Here is a 20459-nt window from a genome sequence, read left to right as displayed (position 1 = left end):
CATAAGGACCACAACTTCTTTATCCACTCTTCTCTTTCCTGGGATATTTCAGGTGTAACGAAGTGGAGGTTCTTGTCAACGGAGCAGCCCTAAACTTTGGGGTGCCTGTGTCTTGCTGATTTTTAGTTTTCCCAATTTATACGCCCATGAGTGGAAGTGCCCTATACTCTCTAAGCTGAGTTTTTTAGATGTTTCAGGACACACCGTACACTTCTCCAGAGTGGCTGTTGGCAATTTACAGCCCGCCCATCAGCGTAGCAAGGCTCCCATTTCTGCATGGCCTGTCCTGCATTTCTGGTTTTGACACTTTATTCAGCATGGCCCTTTTGACCGATGGGAAGCGAGACTTCTTTGTAGCGCTGATTTGCCTTTCCAGGTTGCTTGCTTGGCCTAAAAGGGCGTATGCGTTTTTTCCTGAATATATTCAGGTAAAAACGCATACACCCTTTTTGGCCAAGGGCATCATTGTCGAGGTTTTGCCGCTCTTCCTGTGCTTTAAAGGCGATTCGAATCTACCTCCTGACATCTGTTTCCTGCAATTCTGCCTTGCTTTCAAATCCTCTTCGTTGCCTTCCCTCCATATATTTGTGGACGAGAGTTATCATTTCTAACTCTGCAGGTTTGTGAATTGCAGTGCCCCTGAGATTCATTTTTCAACTCGCTTTCTTGGGAGCTGGCCGCAAAAGCGCAGGATTGCTTCAGGCCCTATTCTGGCTCCGGGCGGCAGGCTGAGCCTGTGGTTGATTCTTCTTCCTGATGGGAAAATAGAGTGACCTGTGCCTGTCCCAACACCTAGAGCTAGTCTCTCATTGGTTCCCCCTCTTCCCGTTCATCCTCAGGACAAATTGCAACCTGTACGGAACAGGAGGTTAAAGGTGCTGATTCTCCAAGGAGGGAGATTGCTAGTAAAGCGGCTGGAATGGCTAACCAGAGCACAAGGAGATGAGAAATGAGGTGCGTTTTAGAAACCTTTCCCGATCACACGGTGTACCATCTTCTGGGTTTCTCATGCATGTTTTCGATGTAGGAAGATGCCCTTGAACCTGGAGATTTGGGACCCATGGGATGGGTACCACGCCGTATAACTTTACAGGGTCTGAGTTAGCTCACCCAACCTCACCACACCTCTCAGCCCCAAGAGTGTCCACCCTTATGTCTCAATCAGCTGTGAGTCTAGATATGGTCAATCCAGGTAGCATCGCAGCCCCTGAACGAATTTTGTAAGAATTTCTCTCTCTTTCACTGTCTTTGTTTCACGGGTTTTTAAAAGTAATTGATTTTTATAATGGGGTTTAGCTGCTTTGCACTGCTGTGTTTATGCCGCTTTACACCCACTTGACTCACTTACAGAGAGATAGCAATACATAGGTTTTAAGATTCTTACTAGTCAGATATATTCCTGGGCGGTGAATAGGGGTTGTTGAGTCCAGTTCACTGAGCAAGGAGTAGGTCTTGTCTATTACATATTGGGTTTATGGAACGGTATCTGAGCTAATTTGAAACCCTTGTTTTATGCATCACCCCAACTCACTTTTCCCGTTAAGCAGCCATAGTGTGTTTTCTAAACGTGGGACTCTGTTCTGTTTTGTAATTCAGTTAAAGGGTAGCGGTTTCTACATTCCCTCTATAAGTGATATCTTATGATAAGTGTCTTTTTCTGTGTGACTTATTTCACTTAGAATCGTCGTACCTAAATCCACTCATCATGCTGCTCCTAGCCTTATGACGTTGATTTCATGGCTGAGTGATATTCCATTGTACATAAGGACCACAACTTCTTTATCCATTCTTCTCTTTCCTGGGATATTTCAGGTGTAGCGAAGTGGAGGTTCTTGTCAACGGAGCAGCCCTAAACTTTGGGGTGCCTGTGTCTTGCTGATTTTTATTTTTCCCAATTTATACGCCCATGAGTGGAAGTGCCCTATGCTCTCTAAGCTGAGTTTTTTAGATGTTTCAGGACACACCGTACACTTCTCCAGAGTGGCTGTTGGCAATTTACAGCCCGCCCATCAGCGTAGCAAGACTCCCATTTCTCCATGGCCTGTCCTGCATTTCTGGTTTTGACACTTTATTCAGCTTGGCCCTTTTGACCCATGGAAGCGAGACTTCTTTATAGTGCTGATTTGCCTTTCCAGGTTGCTTGCTTGGCCAAAAAGGGCGTATGCGTTTTTTCCTGAATATATTCAGGAAAAAACGCATACGCCCTTTTTGGCCAAGGGCATCATTGTCGAGGTTTTGCCGCTTTTCCTGTGCTTTAAAGGCGATTCGAATCTACCTCCTGACATCTGTTTCCTGCAATTCTGCCTTGCTTTCAAATCCTCTTCGTTGCCTTCCCTCCATATATTTGTGGACGAGAGTTATCATTTCTAAGTCTGCAGGTTTGTAAATTGCAGGGCCCCTGAGCTCCATTTTTCAACTCGCTTTCTTGGGAGCTGGCCGCAAAAGCGCAGGATTGCTTCAGGCCCTATTCTGGCTCCGGGCGGCAGGCTGAGCCTGTGGTTGATTCTTCTTCCTGATGGGAAAATAGAGTGACCTGTGCCTGTCCCAACACCTAGAGCTAGTCTCTCATTGGTTCCCCCTCTTCCCGTTCATCCTCAGGACAAATTGCAACCTGTACGGAACAGGAGTTTAAAGGTGCTGATTCTCCAAGGAGGGAGATTGCTAGTAAAGCGGCTGGAATGGCGAACCGGAGCACAAGGAGATGAGAAATGAGGTGCGTTTTAGAAACCTTTCCCGATCACACGGTGTACCATCTTCTGGGTTTCTCATGCATGTTTTCGATGTAGGAAGATGCCCTTGAACCTGGAGATTTGGGACCCATGGGATGGGTACCACGCCGTATAACTTTACAGGGTCTGCGTTAGCTCACCCAACCTCACCACACCTCTCAGCCCCAAGAGTGTCCACCCTTATGTCTCAATGAGCTGTGGGTCTAGATATGGTCAATCCAGGTGGCATCGCAGCCCCTGACCGAATTTTGTAAGAATTTCTCTCTCTTTCACTGTCTTTGTTTCACGGGTTTTTTAAAGTAATTCATTTTTATAATGGGGTTTAGCTGCTTTGCACTGCTGTGTTTATGCCGCTTTACACCCACTTGACTCACTTACAGAGAGATAGCAATACATAGGTTTTAAGATTCTTACTAGTCAGATATATTCCTGGGTGGTGAATAGGGGGTGTTGAGTCCAGTTCACTGAGCAAGGAGTAGGTCTTGTCTATTACATATTGGGTTTATGGAACGGTATCTGAGCTAATTTGAAACCCTTGTTTTATGCATCACCCCACCTCACCTTTCCCGTTAACAGCCACAGTGTGTTTTCTAAACGTGCGACTCTGTTCTGTTTTGTAATTCAGTTCAAGTGTAGCGGTTTTTACATTCCCTCTATAAGTGATATCTTATGATAAGTGTCTTTTTCTGTGTGACTTATTTCACTTAGAATCGTCCTACCTAATTCCACTCATCATGCTGCTCCTAGCCTTATGACGTTGATTTCATGGCTGAGTGATATTCCATTGTACATAAGGACCACAACTTCTTTATCCACTCTTCTCTTTCCTGGGATATTTCAGGTGTAACGAAGTGGAGGTTCTTGTCAACGGAGCAGCCCTAAACTTTGGGGTGCCTGTGTCTTGCTGATTTTTAATTTTCCCAATTTATACGCCGATGAGTGGAAGTGCCCTATGCTCTCTAAGCGGAGTTTTTTAGATGTTTCAGGACACACCGTACACTTCTGCAGAGTGGCTGTTGGCAATTTTCAGCCCGCCCATCAGGGTAGCAAGGCCCCCATTTCTGCATGGCCTGTCCTGCATTTCTGGTTTTGACACTTTATTCAGCATGGCTCTTTTGACCGATGGGAAGCGAGACTTCTTTGTAGCGCTGATTTGCCTTTCCAGGTTGCTCGGTTGGCCAAAAAGGGCGTAGGCGTTTTTTCCTGAATATATTCAGGAAAAAACGCATACGCCCTTTTTGGCCAAGGGCATCATTGTCGAGGTTTTGCCGCTTTTCCTGTGCTTTAAAGGCGATTCGAATCTACCTCCTGAAATCTGTTTCCTGCAATTCTGCCTTGTTTTCAAATCCTCTTCGTTGCCTTCCCTCCATATATTTGTGGACGAGAGTTATCATTTCTAACTCTGCAGGTTTGTGAATTGCAGTGCCCCTGAGCTCCATTTTTCAACTCGCTTTCTTGGGAGCTGGCCGCAAAATCGCAGGATTGCTTCAGGCCCTATTCTGGCTCCGGGCGGCAGGCTGAGCCTGTGGTTGATTCTTCTTCCTGATGGGAAAATAGAGTGACCTGGGCCTGTCCCAACACCTAGAGCTAGTCTCTCATTGGTTCCCCCTCTTCCCGTTCATCCTCAGGACAAATTGCAACCTGTACGGAACAGGAGGTTAAAGGTGCTGATTCTCCAAGGAGGGAGATTGCTAGTAAAGCGGCTGGAATGGCGAACCGGAGCACAAGGAGATGAGAAACGAGGTGCGTTTTAGAAACCTTTCCCGATCACACGGTGTACCATCTTCTGGGTTTCTCATGCATATTTTTGATGTAGGAAGATGCCCTTGAACCTGGAGATTTGGGACCCATGGGATGGGTACCACGCCGTAAAACTTTACAGGGTCTGAGTTAGCTCACCCAACCTCACCACACCTCTCAGCCCCAAGAGTGTCCACCCTTATGTCTCAATCAGCTGTGAGTCTAGATATGGTCAATCCAGGTAGCATCGCAGCCCCTGAACGAATTTTGTAAGAATTTCTCTCTCTTTCACTGTCTTTGTTTCACGGGTTTTTAAAAGTAATTGATTTTTATAATGGGGTTTAGCTGCTTTGCACTGCTGTGTTTATGCCGCTTTACACCCAAGTGACTCACTTACAGAGAGATAGCAATACATAGGTTTTAAGATTCTTACTAGTCAGATATATTCCTGGGCGGTGAATAGGGGTTGTTGAGTCCAGTTCACTGAGCAAGGAGTAGGTCTTGTCTATTACATATTGGGTTTATGGAACGGTATCTGAGCTAATTTGAAACCCTTGTTTTATGCATCACCCCAACTCACTTTTCCCGTTAAGCAGCCATAGTGTGTTTTCTAAACGTGGGACTCTGTTCTGTTTTGTAATTCAGTTAAAGGGTAGCGGTTTCTACATTCCCTCTATAAGTGATATCTTATGATAAGTGTCTTTTTCTGTGTGACTTATTTCACTTAGAATCGTCGTACCTAAATCCACTCATCATGCTGCTCCTAGCCTTATGACGTTGATTTCATGGCTGAGTGATATTCCATTGTACATAAGGACCACAACTTCTTTATCCATTCTTCTCTTTCCTGGGATATTTCAGGTGTAGCGAAGTGGAGGTTCTTGTCAACGGAGCAGCCCTAAACTTTGGGGTGCCTGTGTCTTGCTGATTTTTAGTTTTCCCAATTTATACGCCCATGAGTGGAAGTGCCCTATGCTCTCTAAGCTGAGTTTTTTAGATGTTTCAGGACACACCGTACACTTCTCCAGAGTGGCTGTTGGCAAGTTACAGCCCGCCCATCAGTGTAGCAAGGCTCCCATTTCTGCATGGCCTGTCCTGCATTTCTGGTTTTGACACTTTATTCAGCTTGGCCCTTTTGACCCATGGAAGCGAGACTTCTTTATAGTGCTGATTTGCCTTTCCAGGTTGCTCGGTTGGCCAAAAAGGGCCTATGCGTTTTTTTCTGAATATATTCAGGAAAAAACGCATAGGCCCTTTTTGGCCAAGGGCATCATTGTCGAGGTTTTGCCGCTTTTCCTGTGCTTTAAAGGCGATTCGAATCTACCTCCTGAAATCTGTTTCCTGCAATTCTGCCTTGCTTTCAAATCCTCTTCGTTGCCTTCCCTCCATATATTTGTGGACGAGAGTTATCATTTCTAAGTCTGCAGGTTTGTGAATTGCAGGGCCCCTGAGCTCCATTTTTCAACTCGCTTTCTTGGGAGCTGGCCGCAAAAGCGCAGGATTGCTTCAGGCCCTATTCTGGCTCCGGGCGGCAGGCTGAGCCTGTGGTTGATTCTTCTTCCTGATGGGAAAATAGAGTGACCTGTGCCTGTCCCAACACCTAGAGCTAGTCTCTCATTGGTTCCCCCTCTTCCCGTTCATCCTCAGGACAAATTGCAACCTGTACGGAACAGGAGGTTAAAGGTGCTGATTCTCCAAGGAGGGAGATTGCTAGTAAAGCGGCTGGAATGGCGAACCGGAGCACAAGGAGATGAGAAACGAGGTGCGTTTTAGAAACCTTTCCCGATCACACGGTGTACCATCTTCTGGGTTTCTCATGCATGTTTTCGATGTAGGAAGATGCCCTTGAACCTGGAGATTTGGAACCCATGGGATGGGTACCACACCGTATTACTTTACATGGCCTGCGTTAGCTCACCCAACCTCACCAAACCTCTCAGCCCCAAGAGTGTCCACCCTTATGTCTCAATCAGCTGTGGGTCTAGATATGGTCAATCCAGGTGGCATCGCAGCCCCTGAACGAATTTTGTAAGAATTTCTCTCTCTTTCACTGTCTTTGTTTCACGGGTTTTTAAAAGTAATTGATTTTTAAAATGGGGTTTAGCTGCTTTGCACTGCTGTGTTTATGCCGCTTTACACCCACTTGACTCACTTACAGAGAGATAGCAATACATAGGTTTTAAGATTCTTACTAGTCAGATATATTCCTGGGCGGTGAATAGGGGGTGTTGAGTCCAGTTCACTGAGCAAGGAGTAGGTCTTGTCTATTACATATTGGGTTTATGGAACGATATCTGAGCTAATTTGAAACCCTTGTTTTATGCATCACCCCACCTCACCTTTCCCGTTAAGCAGCCATAGTGTGTTTTGTAAACGTGTGACTCTGTTCCGTTTTGTAATTCAGTTCTAGGGTAGTGGTTTTTACATTCCCTCTATAAGTGATATCTTATGATAAGTGTCTTTTTCTGTGTGACTTATTTCACTTAGAATCGTCGTACCTAAATCCACTCATCATGCTGCTACTAGCCTTATGACGTTGATTTCATGGCTGAGTGATATTCCATTGTACATAAGGACCACAACTTCTTTATCCACTCTTCTCTTTCCTGGGATATTTCAGGTGTAACGAAGTGGAGGTTCTTGTCAACGGAGCAGCCCTAAACTTTGGGGTGCCTGTGTCTTGCTGATTTTTAGTTTTCCCAATTTATACGCCCATGAGTGGAAGTGCCCTATACTCTCTAAGCTGAGTTTTTTAGATGTTTCAGGACACACCGTACACTTCTCCAGAGTGGCTGTTGGCAATTTACAGCCCGCCCATCAGCGTAGCAAGGCTCCCATTTCTGCATGGCCTGTCCTGCATTTCTGGTTTTGACACTTTATTCAGCATGGCCCTTTTGACCGATGGGAAGCGAGACTTCTTTGTAGCGCTGATTTGCCTTTCCAGGTTGCTTGCTTGGCCTAAAAGGGCGTATGCGTTTTTTCCTGAATATATTCAGGTAAAAACGCATACGCCCTTTTTGGCCAAGGGCATCATTGTCGAGGTTTTGCCGCTCTTCCTGTGCTTTAAAGGCGATTCGAATCTACCTCCTGACATCTGTTTCCTGCAATTCTGCCTTGCTTTCAAATCCTCTTCGTTGCCTTCCCTCCATATATTTGTGGACGAGAGTTATCATTTCTAACTCTGCAGGTTTGTGAATTGCAGTGCCCCTGAGATTCATTTTTCAACTCGCTTTCTTGGGAGCTGGCCGCAAAAGCGCAGGATTGCTTCAGGCCCTATTCTGGCTCCGGGCGGCAGGCTGAGCCTGTGGTTGATTCTTCTTCCTGATGGGAAAATAGAGTGACCTGTGCCTGTCCCAACACCTAGAGCTAGTCTCTCATTGGTTCCCCCTCTTCCCGTTCATCCTCAGGACAAATTGCAACCTGTACGGAACAGGAGGTTAAAGGTGCTGATTCTCCAAGGAGGGAGATTGCTAGTAAAGCGGCTGGAATGGCTAACCAGAGCACAAGGAGATGAGAAATGAGGTGCGTTTTAGAAACCTTTCCCGATCACACGGTGTACCATCTTCTGGGTTTCTCATGCATGTTTTCGATGTAGGAAGATGCCCTTGAACCTGGAGATTTGGGACCCATGGGATGGGTACCACGCCGTATAACTTTACAGGGTCTGAGTTAGCTCACCCAACCTCACCACACCTCTCAGCCCCAAGAGTGTCCACCCTTATGTCTCAATCAGCTGTGAGTCTAGATATGGTCAATCCAGGTAGCATCGCAGCCCCTGAACGAATTTTGTAAGAATTTCTCTCTCTTTCACTGTCTTTGTTTCACGGGTTTTTAAAAGTAATTGATTTTTATAATGGGGTTTAGCTGCTTTGCACTGCTGTGTTTATGCCGCTTTACACCCACTTGACTCACTTACAGAGAGATAGCAATACATAGGTTTTAAGATTCTTACTAGTCAGATATATTCCTGGGCGGTGAATAGGGGTTGTTGAGTCCAGTTCACTGAGCAAGGAGTAGGTCTTGTCTATTACATATTGGGTTTATGGAACGGTATCTGAGCTAATTTGAAACCCTTGTTTTATGCATCACCCCAACTCACTTTTCCCGTTAAGCAGCCATAGTGTGTTTTCTAAACGTGGGACTCTGTTCTGTTTTGTAATTCAGTTAAAGGGTAGCGGTTTCTACATTCCCTCTATAAGTGATATCTTATGATAAGTGTCTTTTTCTGTGTGACTTATTTCACTTAGAATCGTCGTACCTAAATCCACTCATCATGCTGCTCCTAGCCTTATGACGTTGATTTCATGGCTGAGTGATATTCCATTGTACATAAGGACCACAACTTCTTTATCCATTCTTCTCTTTCCTGGGATATTTCAGGTGTAGCGAAGTGGAGGTTCTTGTCAACGGAGCAGCCCTAAACTTTGGGGTGCCTGTGTCTTGCTGATTTTTATTTTTCCCAATTTATACGCCCATGAGTGGAAGTGCCCTATGCTCTCTAAGCTGAGTTTTTTAGATGTTTCAGGACACACCGTACACTTCTCCAGAGTGGCTGTTGGCAATTTACAGCCCGCCCATCAGCGTAGCAAGACTCCCATTTCTCCATGGCCTGTCCTGCATTTCTGGTTTTGACACTTTATTCAGCTTGGCCCTTTTGACCCATGGAAGCGAGACTTCTTTATAGTGCTGATTTGCCTTTCCAGGTTGCTTGCTTGGCCAAAAAGGGCGTATGCGTTTTTTCCTGAATATATTCAGGAAAAAACGCATACGCCCTTTTTGGCCAAGGGCATCATTGTCGAGGTTTTGCCGCTTTTCCTGTGCTTTAAAGGCGATTCGAATCTACCTCCTGACATCTGTTTCCTGCAATTCTGCCTTGCTTTCAAATCCTCTTCGTTGCCTTCCCTCCATATATTTGTGGACGAGAGTTATCATTTCTAAGTCTGCAGGTTTGTAAATTGCAGGGCCCCTGAGCTCCATTTTTCAACTCGCTTTCTTGGGAGCTGGCCGCAAAAGCGCAGGATTGCTTCAGGCCCTATTCTGGCTCCGGGCGGCAGGCTGAGCCTGTGGTTGATTCTTCTTCCTGATGGGAAAATAGAGTGACCTGTGCCTGTCCCAACACCTAGAGCTAGTCTCTCATTGGTTCCCCCTCTTCCCGTTCATCCTCAGGACAAATTGCAACCTGTACGGAACAGGAGTTTAAAGGTGCTGATTCTCCAAGGAGGGAGATTGCTAGTAAAGCGGCTGGAATGGCGAACCGGAGCACAAGGAGATGAGAAATGAGGTGCGTTTTAGAAACCTTTCCCGATCACACGGTGTACCATCTTCTGGGTTTCTCATGCATGTTTTCGATGTAGGAAGATGCCCTTGAACCTGGAGATTTGGGACCCATGGGATGGGTACCACGCCGTATAACTTTACAGGGTCTGCGTTAGCTCACCCAACCTCACCACACCTCTCAGCCCCAAGAGTGTCCACCCTTATGTCTCAATGAGCTGTGGGTCTAGATATGGTCAATCCAGGTGGCATCGCAGCCCCTGACCGAATTTTGTAAGAATTTCTCTCTCTTTCACTGTCTTTGTTTCACGGGTTTTTTAAAGTAATTCATTTTTATAATGGGGTTTAGCTGCTTTGCACTGCTGTGTTTATGCCGCTTTACACCCACTTGACTCACTTACAGAGAGATAGCAATACATAGGTTTTAAGATTCTTACTAGTCAGATATATTCCTGGGTGGTGAATAGGGGGTGTTGAGTCCAGTTCACTGAGCAAGGAGTAGGTCTTGTCTATTACATATTGGGTTTATGGAACGGTATCTGAGCTAATTTGAAACCCTTGTTTTATGCATCACCCCACCTCACCTTTCCCGTTAACAGCCACAGTGTGTTTTCTAAACGTGCGACTCTGTTCTGTTTTGTAATTCAGTTCAAGTGTAGCGGTTTTTACATTCCCTCTATAAGTGATATCTTATGATAAGTGTCTTTTTCTGTGTGACTTATTTCACTTAGAATCGTCGTACCTAATTCCACTCATCATGCTGCTCCTAGCCTTATGACGTTGATTTCATGGCTGAGTGATATTCCATTGTACATAAGGACCACAACTTCTTTATCCACTCTTCTCTTTCCTGGGATATTTCAGGTGTAACGAAGTGGAGGTTCTTGTCAACGGAGCAGCCCTAAACTTTGGGGTGCCTGTGTCTTGCTGATTTTTAATTTTCCCAATTTATACGCCGATGAGTGGAAGTGCCCTATGCTCTCTAAGCGGAGTTTTTTAGATGTTTCAGGACACACCGTACACTTCTGCAGAGTGGCTGTTGGCAATTTTCAGCCCGCCCATCAGGGTAGCAAGGCCCCCATTTCTGCATGGCCTGTCCTGCATTTCTGGTTTTGACACTTTATTCAGCATGGCTCTTTTGACCGATGGGAAGCGAGACTTCTTTGTAGCGCTGATTTGCCTTTCCAGGTTGCTCGGTTGGCCAAAAAGGGCGTAGGCGTTTTTTCCTGAATATATTCAGGAAAAAACGCATACGCCCTTTTTGGCCAAGGGCATCATTGTCGAGGTTTTGCCGCTTTTCCTGTGCTTTAAAGGCGATTCGAATCTACCTCCTGAAATCTGTTTCCTGCAATTCTGCCTTGTTTTCAAATCCTCTTCGTTGCCTTCCCTCCATATATTTGTGGACGAGAGTTATCATTTCTAACTCTGCAGGTTTGTGAATTGCAGTGCCCCTGAGCTCCATTTTTCAACTCGCTTTCTTGGGAGCTGGCCGCAAAATCGCAGGATTGCTTCAGGCCCTATTCTGGCTCCGGGCGGCAGGCTGAGCCTGTGGTTGATTCTTCTTCCTGATGGGAAAATAGAGTGACCTGGGCCTGTCCCAACACCTAGAGCTAGTCTCTCATTGGTTCCCCCTCTTCCCGTTCATCCTCAGGACAAATTGCAACCTGTACGGAACAGGAGGTTAAAGGTGCTGATTCTCCAAGGAGGGAGATTGCTAGTAAAGCGGCTGCAATGGCGAACCGGAGCACAAGGAGATGAGAAACGAGGTGCGTTTTAGAAACCTTTCCCGATCACACGGTGTACCATCTTCTGGGTTTCTCATGCATATTTTTGATGTAGGAAGATGCCCTTGAACCTGGAGATTTGGGACCCATGGGATGGGTACCACGCCGTAAAACTTTACAGGGTCTGAGTTAGCTCACCCAACCTCACCACACCTCTCAGCCCCAAGAGTGTCCACCCTTATGTCTCAATCAGCTGTGAGTCTAGATATGGTCAATCCAGGTAGCATCGCAGCCCCTGAAAGAATTTTGTAAGAATTTCTCTCTCTTTCACTGTCTTTGTTTCACGGGTTTTTAAAAGTAATTGATTTTTATAATGGGGTTTAGCTGCTTTGCACTGCTGTGTTTATGCCGCTTTACACCCAAGTGACTCACTTACAGAGAGATAGCAATACATAGGTTTTAAGATTCTTACTAGTCAGATATATTCCTGGGCGGTGAATAGGGGTTGTTGAGTCCAGTTCACTGAGCAAGGAGTAGGTCTTGTCTATTACATATTGGGTTTATGGAACGGTATCTGAGCTAATTTGAAACCCTTGTTTTATGCATCACCCCAACTCACTTTTCCCGTTAAGCAGCCATAGTGTGTTTTCTAAACGTGGGACTCTGTTCTGTTTTGTAATTCAGTTAAAGGGTAGCGGTTTCTACATTCCCTCTATAAGTGATATCTTATGATAAGTGTCTTTTTCTGTGTGACTTATTTCACTTAGAATCGTCGTACCTAAATCCACTCATCATGCTGCTCCTAGCCTTATGACGTTGATTTCATGGCTGAGTGATATTCCATTGTACTTAAGGACCACAACTTCTTTATCCATTCTTCTCTTGCCTGGGATATTTCAGGTGTAGCGAAGTGGAGGTTCTTGTCAACGGAGCAGCCCTAAACTTTGGGGTGCCTGTGTCTTGCTGATTTTTATTTTTCCCAATTTATACGCCCATGAGTGGAAGTGCCCTATGCTCTCTAAGCTGAGTTTTTTAGATGTTTCAGGACACACCGTACACTTCTCCAGAGTGGCTGTTGGCAAGTTACAGCCCGCCCATCAGTGTAGCAAGGCTCCCATTTCTGCATGGCCTGTCCTGCACTTCTGGTTTTGACACTTTATTCAGCTTGGCCCTTTTGACCCATGGAAGCGAGACTTCTTTATAGTGCTGATTTGCCTTTCCAGGTTGCTCGGTTGGCCAAAAAGGGCCTATGCGTTTTTTCCTGAATATATTCAGGAAAAAACGCATAGGCCCTTTTTGGCCAAGGGCATCATTGTCGAGGTTTTGCCGCTTTTCCTGTGCTTTAAAGGCGATTCGAATCTACCTCCTGAAATCTGTTTCCTGCAATTCTGCCTTGCTTTCAAATCCTCTTCGTTGCCTTCCCTCCATATATTTGTGGACGAGAGTTATCATTTCTAAGTCTGCAGGTTTGTGAATTGCAGGGCCCCTGAGCTCCATTTTTCAACTCGCTTTCTTGGGAGCTGGCCGCAAAAGCGCAGGATTGCTTCAGGCCCTATTCTGGCTCCGGGCGGCAGGCTGAGCCTGTGTTTGATTCTTCTTCCTGATGGGAAAATAGAGTGACCTGTGCCTGTCCCAACACCTAGAGCTAGTCTCTCATTGGTTCCCCCTCTTCCCGTTCATCCTCAGGACAAATTGCAACCTGTACGGAACAGGAGGTTAAAGGTGCTGATTCTCCAAGGAGGGAGATTGCTAGTAAAGCGGCTGGAATGGCGAACCGGAGCACAAGGAGATGAGAAACGAGGTGCGTTTTAGAAACCTTTCCCGATCACACGGTGTACCATCTTCTGGGTTTCTCATGCATGTTTTCGATGTAGGAAGATGCCCTTGAACCTGGAGATTTGGAACCCATGGGATGGGTACCACACCGTATTACTTTACATGGCCTGCGTTAGCTCACCCAACCTCACCAAACCTCTCAGCCCCAAGAGTGTCCACCCTTATGTCTCAATCAGCTGTGGGTCTAGATATGGTCAATCCAGGTGGCATCGCAGCCCCTGAACGAATTTTGTAAGAATTTCTCTCTCTTTCACTGTCTTTGTTTCACGGGTTTTTAAAAGTAATTGATTTTTAAAATGGGGTTTAGCTGCTTTGCACTGCTGTGTTTATGCCGCTTTACACCCACTTGACTCACTTACAGAGAGATAGCAATACATAGGTTTTAAGATTCTTACTAGTCAGATATATTCCTGGGCGGTAAATAGGGGGTGTTGAGTCCAGTTCACTGAGCAAGGAGTAGGTCTTGTCTATTACATATTGGGTTTATGGAACGATATCTGAGCTAATTTGAAACCCTTGTTTTATGCATCACCCCACCTCACCTTTCCCGTTAAGCAGCCATAGTGTGTTTTCTAAACGTGTGACTCTGTTCCGTTTTGTAATTCAGTTCTAGGGTAGTGGTTTTTACATTCCCTCTATAAGTGATATCTTATGATAAGTGTCTTTTTCTGTGTGACTTATTTCACTTAGAATCGTCGTACCTAAATCCACTCATCATGCTGCTACTAGCCTTATGACGTTGATTTCATGGCTGAGTGATATTCCATTGTACATAAGGACCACAACTTCTTTATCCACTCTTCTCTTTCCTGGGATATTTCAGGTGTAACGAAGTGGAGGTTCTTGTCAACGGAGCAGCCCTAAACTTTGGGGTGCCTGTGTCTTGCTGATTTTTAGTTTTCCCAATTTATACGCCCATGAGTGGAAGTGCCCTATGCTCTCTAAGCTGAGTTTTTTAGATGTTTCAGGACACACCGTACACTTCTCCAGAGTGGCTGTTGGCAATTTACAGCCCGCCCATCAGCGTAGCAAGGCTCCCATTTCTGCATGGCCTGTCCTGCATTTCTGGTTTTGACACTTTATTCAGCATGGCCCTTTTGACCGATGGGAAGCGAGACTTCTTTGTAGCGCTGATTTGCCTTTCCAGGTTGCTTGCTTGGCCTAAAAGGGCGTATGCGTTTTTTCCTGAATATATTCAGGTAAAAACGCATACGCCCTTTTTGGCCAAGGGCATCATTGTCGAGGTTTTGCCGCTCTTCCTGTGCTTTAAAGGCGATTCGAATCTACCTCCTGACATCTGTTTCCTGCAATTCTGCCTTGCTTTCAAATCCTCTTCGTTGCCTTCCCTCCATATATTTGTGGACGAGAGTTATCATTTCTAACTCTGCAGGTTTGTGAATTGCAGTGCCCCTGAGCTTCATTTTTCAACTCGCTTTCTTGGGAGCTGGCCGCAAAAGCGCAGGATTGCTTCAGGCCCTATTCTGGCTCCGGGCGGCAGGCTGAGCCTGTGGTTGATTCTTCTTCCTGATGGGAAAATAGAGTGACCTGTGCCTGTCCCAACACCTAGAGCTAGTCTCTCATTGGTTCCCCCTCTTCCCGTTCATCCTCAGGACAAATTGCAACCTGTACGGAACAGGAGGTTAAAGGTGCTGATTCTCCAAGGAGGGAGATTGCTAGTAAAGCGGCTGGAATGGCTAACCAGAGCACAAGGAGATGAGAAATGAGGTGCGTTTTAGAAACCTTTCCCGATCACACGGTGTACCATCTTCTGGGTTTCTCATGCATGTTTTCGATGTAGGAAGATGCCCTTGAACCTGGAGATTTGGGACCCATGGGATGGGTACCACGCCGTATAACTTTACAGGGTCTGAGTTAGCTCACCCAACCTCACCACACCTCTCAGCCCCAAGAGTGTCCACCCTTATGTCTCAATCAGCTGTGAGTCTAGATATGGTCAATCCAGGTAGCATCGCAGCCCCTGAACGAATTTTGTAAGAATTTCTCTCTCTTTCACTGTCTTTGTTTCACGGGTTTTTAAAAGTAATTGATTTTTATAATGGGGTTTAGCTGCTTTGCACTGCTGTGTTTATGCCGCTTTACACCCACTTGACTCACTTACAGAGAGATAGCAATACATAGGTTTTAAGATTCTTACTAGTCAGATATATTCCTGGGCGGTGAATAGGGGTTGTTGAGTCCAGTTCACTGAGCAAGGAGTAGGTCTTGTCTATTACATATTGGGTTTATGGAACGGTATCTGAGCTAATTTGAAACCCTTGTTTTATGCATCACCCCAACTCACTTTTCCCGTTAAGCAGCCATAGTGTGTTTTCTAAACGTGGGACTCTGTTCTGTTTTGTAATTCAGTTAAAGGGTAGCGGTTTCTACATTCCCTCTATAAGTGATATCTTATGATAAGTGTCTTTTTCTGTGTGACTTATTTCACTTAGAATCGTCGTACCTAAATCCACTCATCATGCTGCTCCTAGCCTTATGACGTTGATTTCATGGCTGAGTGATATTCCATTGTACATAAGGACCACAACTTCTTTATCCATTCTTCTCTTTCCTGGGATATTTCAGGTGTAGCGAAGTGGAGGTTCTTGTCAACGGAGCAGCCCTAAACTTTGGGGTGCCTGTGTCTTGCTGATTTTTATTTTTCCCAATTTATACGCCCATGAGTGGAAGTGCCCTATGCTCTCTAAGCTGAGTTTTTTAGATGTTTCAGGACACACCGTACACTTCTCCAGAGTGGCTGTTGGCAATTTACAGCCCGCCCATCAGCGTAGCAAGACTCCCATTTCTCCATGGCCTGTCCTGCATTTCTGGTTTTGACACTTTATTCAGCTTGGCCCTTTTGACCCATGGAAGCGAGACTTCTTTATAGTGCTGATTTGCCTTTCCAGGTTGCTTGCTTGGCCAAAAAGGGCGTATGCGTTTTTTCCTGAATATATTCAGGAAAAAACGCATACGCCCTTTTTGGCCAAGGGCATCATTGTCGAGGTTTTGCCGCTTTTCCTGTGCTTTAAAGGCGATTCGAATCTACCTCCTGACATCTGTTTCCTGCAATTCTGCCTTGCTTTCAAATCCTCTTCGTTGCCTTCCCTCCATATATTTGTGGACGAGAGTTATCATTTCTAAGTCTGCAGGTTTGTAAATTGCAGGGCCCCTGAGCTCCATTTTTCAACTCGCTTTCTTGGGAGCTGGCCGCAAAAGCGCAGGATTGCTTCAGGCCCTATTCTGGCTCCGGGCGGCAGGCTGAGCCTGTGGTTGATTCTTCTTCCTGATGGGAAAATAGAGTGACCTGTGCCTGTCCCAACACCTAGAGCTAGTCTCTCATTGGTTCCCCCTCTTCCCGTTCATCCTCAGGACAAATTGCAACCTGTACGGAACAGGAGTTTAAAGGTGCTGATTCTCCAAGGAGGGAGATTGCTAGTAAAGCGGCTGGAATGGCGAACCGGAGCACAAGGAGATGAGAAATGAGGTGCGTTTTAGAAACCTTTCCCGATCACACGGTGTACCATCTTCTGGGTTTCTCATGCATGTTTTCGATGTAGGAAGATGCCCTTGAACCTGGAGATTTGGGACCCATGGGATGGGTACCACGCCGTATAACTTTACAGGGTCTGCGTTAGCTCACCCAACCTCACCACACCTCTCAGCCCCAAGAGTGTCCACCCTTATGTCTCAATGAGCTGTGGGTCTAGATATGGTCAATCCAGGTGGCATCGCAGCCCCTGACCGAATTTTGTAAGAATTTCTCTCTCTTTCACTGTCTTTGTTTCACGGGTTTTTTAAAGTAATTCATTTTTATAATGGGGTTTAGCTGCTTTGCACTGCTGTGTTTATGCCGCTTTACACCCACTTGACTCACTTACAGAGAGATAGCAATACATAGGTTTTAAGATTCTTACTAGTCAGATATATTCCTGGGTGGTGAATAGGGGGTGTTGAGTCCAGTTCACTGAGCAAGGAGTAGGTCTTGTCTATTACATATTGGGTTTATGGAACGGTATCTGAGCTAATTTGAAACCCTTGTTTTATGCATCACCCCACCTCACCTTTCCCGTTAACAGCCACAGTGTGTTTTCTAAACGTGCGACTCTGTTCTGTTTTGTAATTCAGTTCAAGTGTAGCGGTTTTTACATTCCCTCTATAAGTGATATCTTATGATAAGTGTCTTTTTCTGTGTGACTTATTTCACTTAGAATCGTCGTACCTAATTCCACTCATCATGCTGCTCCTAGCCTTATGACGTTGATTTCATGGCTGAGTGATATTCCATTGTACATAAGGACCACAACTTCTTTATCCACTCTTCTCTTTCCTGGGATATTTCAGGTGTAACGAAGTGGAGGTTCTTGTCAACGGAGCAGCCCTAAACTTTGGGGTGCCTGTGTCTTGCTGATTTTTAATTTTCCCAATTTATACGCCGATGAGTGGAAGTGCCCTATGCTCTCTAAGCGGAGTTTTTTAGATGTTTCAGGACACACCGTACACTTCTGCAGAGTGGCTGTTGGCAATTTTCAGCCCGCCCATCAGGGTAGCAAGGCCCCCATTTCTGCATGGCCTGTCCTGCATTTCTGGTTTTGACACTTTATTCAGCATGGCTCTTTTGACCGATGGGAAGCGAGACTTCTTTGTAGCGCTGATTTGCCTTTCCAGGTTGCTCGGTTGGCCAAAAAGGGCGTAGGCGTTTTTTCCTGAATATATTCAGGAAAAAACGCATACGCCCTTTTTGGCCAAGGGCATCATTGTCGAGGTTTTGCCGCTTTTCCTGTGCTTTAAAGGCGATTCGAATCTACCTCCTGAAATCTGTTTCCTGCAATTCTGCCTTGTTTTCAAATCCTCTTCGTTGCCTTCCCTCCATATATTTGTGGACGAGAGTTATCATTTCTAACTCTGCAGGTTTGTGAATTGCAGTGCCCCTGAGCTCCATTTTTCAACTCGCTTTCTTGGGAGCTGGCCGCAAAATCGCAGGATTGCTTCAGGCCCTATTCTGGCTCCGGGCGGCAGGCTGAGCCTGTGGTTGATTCTTCTTCCTGATGGGAAAATAGAGTGACCTGGGCCTGTCCCAACACCTAGAGCTAGTCTCTCATTGGTTCCCCCTCTTCCCGTTCATCCTCAGGACAAATTGCAACCTGTACGGAACAGGAGGTTAAAGGTGCTGATTCTCCAAGGAGGGAGATTGCTAGTAAAGCGGCTGCAATGGCGAACCGGAGCACAAGGAGATGAGAAACGAGGTGCGTTTTAGAAACCTTTCCCGATCACACGGTGTACCATCTTCTGGGTTTCTCATGCATATTTTTGATGTAGGAAGATGCCCTTGAACCTGGAGATTTGGGACCCATGGGATGGGTACCACGCCGTAAAACTTTACAGGGTCTGAGTTAGCTCACCCAACCTCACCACACCTCTCAGCCCCAAGAGTGTCCACCCTTATGTCTCAATCAGCTGTGAGTCTAGATATGGTCAATCCAGGTAGCATCGCAGCCCCTGAAAGAATTTTGTAAGAATTTCTCTCTCTTTCACTGTCTTTGTTTCACGGGTTTTTAAAAGTAATTGATTTTTATAATGGGGTTTAGCTGCTTTGCACTGCTGTGTTTATGCCGCTTTACACCCAAGTGACTCACTTACAGAGAGATAGCAATACATAGGTTTTAAGATTCTTACTAGTCAGATATATTCCTGGGCGGTGAATAGGGGTTGTTGAGTCCAGTTCACTGAGCAAGGAGTAGGTCTTGTCTATTACATATTGGGTTTATGGAACGGTATCTGAGCTAATTTGAAACCCTTGTTTTATGCATCACCCCAACTCACTTTTCCCGTTAAGCAGCCATAGTGTGTTTTCTAAACGTGGGACTCTGTTCTGTTTTGTAATTCAGTTAAAGGGTAGCGGTTTCTACATTCCCTCTATAAGTGATATCTTATGATAAGTGTCTTTTTCTGTGTGACTTATTTCACTTAGAATCGTCGTACCTAAATCCACTCATCATGCTGCTCCTAGCCTTATGACGTTGATTTCATGGCTGAGTGATATTCCATTGTACTTAAGGACCACAACTTCTTTATCCATTCTTCTCTTGCCTGGGATATTTCAGGTGTAGCGAAGTGGAGGTTCTTGTCAACGGAGCAGCCCTAAACTTTGGGGTGCCTGTGTCTTGCTGATTTTTATTTTTCCCAATTTATACGCCCATGAGTGGAAGTGCCCTATGCTCTCTAAGCTGAGTTTTTTAGATGTTTCAGGACACACCGTACACTTCTCCAGAGTGGCTGTTGGCAAGTTACAGCCCGCCCATCAGTGTAGCAAGGCTCCCATTTCTGCATGGCCTGTCCTGCACTTCTGGTTTTGACACTTTATTCAGCTTGGCCCTTTTGACCCATGGAAGCGAGACTTCTTTATAGTGCTGATTTGCCTTTCCAGGTTGCTCGGTTGGCCAAAAAGGGCCTATGCGTTTTTTCCTGAATATATTCAGGAAAAAACGCATAGGCCCTTTTTGGCCAAGGGCATCATTGTCGAGGTTTTGCCGCTTTTCCTGTGCTTTAAAGGCGATTCGAATCTACCTCCTGAAATCTGTTTCCTGCAATTCTGCCTTGCTTTCAAATCCTCTTCGTTGCCTTCCCTCCATATATTTGTGGACGAGAGTTATCATTTCTAAGTCTGCAGGTTTGTGAATTGCAGGGCCCCTGAGCTCCATTTTTCAACTCGCTTTCTTGGGAGCTGGCCGCAAAAGCGCAGGATTGCTTCAGGCCCTATTCTGGCTCCGGGCGGCAGGCTGAGCCTGTGTTTGATTCTTCTTCCTGATGGGAAAATAGAGTGACCTGTGCCTGTCCCAACACCTAGAGCTAGTCTCTCATTGGTTCCCCCTCTTCCCGTTCATCCTCAGGACAAATTGCAACCTGTACGGAACAGGAGGTTAAAGGTGCTGATTCTCCAAGGAGGGAGATTGCTAGTAAAGCGGCTGGAATGGCGAACCGGAGCACAAGGAGATGAGAAACGAGGTGCGTTTTAGAAACCTTTCCCGATCACACGGTGTACCATCTTCTGGGTTTCTCATGCATGTTTTCGATGTAGGAAGATGCCCTTGAACCTGGAGATTTGGAACCCATGGGATGGGTACCACACCGTATTACTTTACATGGCCTGCGTTAGCTC

The sequence above is a fragment of the Balaenoptera ricei genome, chromosome 16 (assembly GCF_028023285.1).
Source record: "Balaenoptera ricei isolate mBalRic1 chromosome 16, mBalRic1.hap2, whole genome shotgun sequence".
NCBI lineage: Eukaryota > Metazoa > Chordata > Mammalia > Artiodactyla > Balaenopteridae > Balaenoptera > Balaenoptera ricei.
The sequence above is the reverse complement of the archived record's forward strand: the minus strand, read 5'-3'. Positions refer to the sequence as shown.